General features: G+C 35.5%; 1 long non-coding RNA gene across 2 annotated transcripts; it reads left to right on the top strand.

Moving 5' to 3' along the window:
• The first annotated feature begins 844 nt into the window (after nt 1–844).
• LOC131235325 (uncharacterized) lies at nt 845–3,460 on the top strand. 2 transcript variants are annotated; one of them, XR_009166061.1, is made up of 3 exons: nt 845–2,615; nt 2,720–2,818; nt 2,983–3,460. It is a non-coding gene; the product is annotated as an uncharacterized LOC131235325 (long non-coding RNA). The 2 variants fall into 2 exon arrangements; XR_009166062.1 differs by having other exon boundaries at nt 846–2,615; nt 3,272–3,441.
• Nucleotides 3,461–3,886: the final 426 nt, after the last annotated feature.

Genomic DNA, 3,886 nt, shown 5'->3' with positions numbered 1-3,886 from the left:
CATTTTCAACGAGTTATACATGCCTATATGTTTAATGCCATGTTGCATCTTAATGTTGGGATGAGATTCAATGATTTGAATTTGTCTTGAAATTGGATGCAATGCATAGGCACTTCAGCATATGGACATAAAAATCCTCAAATTGTCCTTTTTGAACAATTCAGGGATAGGCATTTGCATTGCTTACACCTTTACAATTATAAATGTCTCTATCCAAATGCTTCAGAGATGATTCCAGTTCAGTGTCATCCCTAGTGCGCAGAATCAAGCAGCTTATCATAGATTGGGCTGTCAATGTTGACAAGCTAAAAGGGTGTAATCTTCTTTTTCTTGGTCCATAGTTGGTCCGCCTTCTCAGCGGCCCTTCTATTTTGTCTGTTTTTTCCCTTTCTTTTGTTGCTTGTTTTTCTTTTCCCTGTTTTTCTCCTCTTCGTTTTAATACAATCCTCGTGAATCTTCAAAAAAAAAAAAAAAAAAAAGACAATTATAAATGTTTGTGTAAATTCTCTATCATCTCCTAGTATTCCTTTCCAAATATATAATTCTATACTGATTCCTTTGTTTTTCTCCATTTAGGAAACTTAATGACATAAAAATCAGCACATAATTCCAATATATCTAGAACTTTGAAAACTACTAGAATTTACACCTGGGCATTTGAGTTGTCTATGTCTAGCAATGCAATTATCAACTCTTGAATGGATATCCAGAATAATGGCTATCACTTGCATGTGTTAGGACTCCTCTATTGTTGTAGGTTCAATTCCCTCATTGTATGTTAGTTTTGTTCTATGTTGGTGATGCGAGTGATGATCTAAAGTATGTCAATCCTTCTAATCAACAACTAATGGACTTCCCTCAATCAGAAGAAGTAGAATCAACAGATGAAGAAGTGATTACAACTTTGCATCCTAACCAATTCATCCCACAAGCACATGATGAATTAAAATGAAACTTGAGAAGGAATTCATTTCAAAGAATGCTGCACATGGATTATATAGTGCATATGTAAGAATTTGCAGGTTTAGCATACAAAAAAGTTAATGTTGAAAGTCTCAAAAACTAGTGAACTGCTAATGAGGATTTTGAAATGTTCGAAAGAAGAGATACCTTGTAAGTGCAATTTGGAAAGAACAGATATGAGGAAGAGACCAGGAATGATAACAAGATGTGAATGCCTGATAAAGATTGTTGTCAATAAAAAGAAGAGTGTAGATACATATGCTCTAATCAAGTTTGTAGAAAAACATAGTGACAAGTTAATAACTCCAACAAATCTCATTGTCTAAGATTGCATAGAAGCATCAAATTCTCAATTGAATGTGATTGAAAAAATGAATGTTTAATCCAAATGGCATTACTACCCATTATTGACAAAATGGCTTGAACTACACCCATTGGGCTTTTTGAATGACTAGTAATGCCATCTGGACTGAAAAAAAGTTCCCTGTCCCAATTCCAAAGGCAAATGGATGAAAATTTCAAATCATTTCATCACCAATTATATTGATGACTTCATGATATTTTCAGAATCTGTGCAAGAGCATCTCCAGCATTTAAATAAATTTGGTGACTGGTCCAGAATCATCAGCACATAGGGCCAGTTCCAACTCTTCCATTTGTTCCTGAGTTGTGGTTACATAAGCTACTTTTGGGGGTCATTCACCATCAATGGCCATTGTTGTTCTAGGCCTTCCTCTATAGTGATTTGTGCATATCATACAAAATGATGGGTTTAGTAACAAAGCTTTTTTAATATGTTGCTTGCGGATAAGACTAGCCAGCATGTCACAGGTATTTCTTTGTGAGAGCCATCCATCAGATAGATCCACCAAGCATGTTTCTTGGCCTCACTAAATTGATTGGCATTCATGTATGGAGAAGATGGACAGTTAAAAAATGTTGAGCAGCAGTTCACCTTGAAATTACAAGTGAGCAGTAGTTCACCTATCCCATATATTTAGTTCAGCTCAAAGATTTTGCATTCTCAACAGTTACTGTGTAATTTTCATATATTTAATGTTGATTCTAAAAATTCTATTTTGCTTGTGGATTTAATGATGATGCAGTCATCTGAATTTTGAATTTTTCTTTTATTGGAACTAATGAATTTGATGACTAAATTACAGAGAATATCACAGGTCTAAGCAAAGCAAAACTGTTGTTGTTGCATTTGTACTCAATGATCTTGGTAATTCTTATGGAATGTTTGAATCCATCTAAAATGAAAGTTTCTATATAAGGTCTTTTTCAATGCTACTATAGTGCTTGAAAAGTCGTTGTTCTTGGTTTTGTTAATGTGTTAACTGAAATACTTGGAATGACTGAAGTTGTTTCCACAAAATCCAAAGCAATGATAAAATCTCTTGAAAAATTTTTAGGTAGACACTGTTTTTTTCTTGGCAGGTCTTGGGCCTATCACATCTATTGCAGGATGGTGAATGATACCATCCATAAATGTGGATAGAATAAGATGCCTGACGCCAAGACACAAAATTCAAGATCCACATGCTTGGACCTTGGCCTCAAATCTAAGCATTTTTCATTGTAGTAGTCACATGCAGGAATGACCTTACTACAACAGAACTGAGCATAATGATTTTCTGGATCCTTTGGTACTGGTAACAATGACTTCTATCCAGTTATTGTTTCTTGGTGACACCAACGTTGCTAACAAAGCTGGTTTACCATGGTTACTGATATGGGTCAACTTACCAAGTCATTTGCTTCACTCAACTTGGCTGGTCTAATCGAGAAAAGAAAGCTGAGATATCACAGGAAATGGGAAGATAAAAACCATCCCGATCAACTTGAATAGGTAAGGATCCAATCAATAGGTGAATGGGCTTTTCTACCTCCAATGAATAGGTGAAGTGTATCCCTTGCCTCCCATGGAAGCATTTGAGGTCTACATTCTACTACAAACATAAAAGAAATTGTATGGGAAAGTAACTCCAAAATTATATCTATTTCCATTGCTAGATCTGCCTATGAATTCAATAAAAGCATCCCCGAACTTGGAACTAAGAAAGAAAGATGATCATTTGCTTGCATTGGAGATTCTCTGAGGCTTTTAGACTGCTTACATTTGTTATCATCTCACCTTTAGGGCACGCTTCAGTGGGTATTGGTCATGGTACCACCGTTAGCTTACAATGATACTGGGCAGATGTGGGACCCACAGCATCCCATGGTTATCATCTCTCTCTTCAAGGCATATGTTTTCTTTTTTATTTTTATCTAAAACATGATTGTTGATTTCTCTTTTCAGGTAGGTTGCACAATCCGAGACTTCTTCTTCTGCAGCTTCTTCTTCTACAACTGCTTCTTCTTCTTCTATTACTGCTGCTGCTTCTTAACCGTTTGAAATATACACACATATATGAATTTTTCTTTCTTAACCTTTTAATAAAACCCATAAAAGATCTCTCCAATTTTTTCTTTTTTCCTTCTATTATAATAATTTTGTTTTGATGGTGGTGTATGAAGGACAAAGAGGGTGCATGAATTGGACAATGGGATTAACTTTGCTATTTTCTCACCACCTGCTTCATTGGTTACGCTCTGCTTGTCAGTTCCAAAGAGGTGACTATGTTCTCTCCATTGTTACGTTCATATTACACTGTTTCAGTATCACTATTCACATTGTTCCATCATAAGTTACTCAAATGGCATTGGAATTGCGTGATCTTTCACATATTTGAAAGCTGACTGAATAGGTTATTGAACAAAACCATCTTGTTATTTTGACATTGTTTGGTGCCCCAAAAGTGGCCCACCAAAATAATGAATGAAAATACAAGAGGGAAATTATTGAAGCAGTCTCCATACCTTCCAGATCAGATTCCTTCATGTGAAAATGGTGCTTCCCTCCTTAATCATAGTT

Source organism: Magnolia sinica, chromosome 19 (genome assembly GCF_029962835.1).
Source record: "Magnolia sinica isolate HGM2019 chromosome 19, MsV1, whole genome shotgun sequence".
Lineage (NCBI taxonomy): Eukaryota > Viridiplantae > Streptophyta > Magnoliopsida > Magnoliales > Magnoliaceae > Magnolia > Magnolia sinica.
This window is presented reverse-complemented; position numbering and strand designations above follow the sequence as displayed.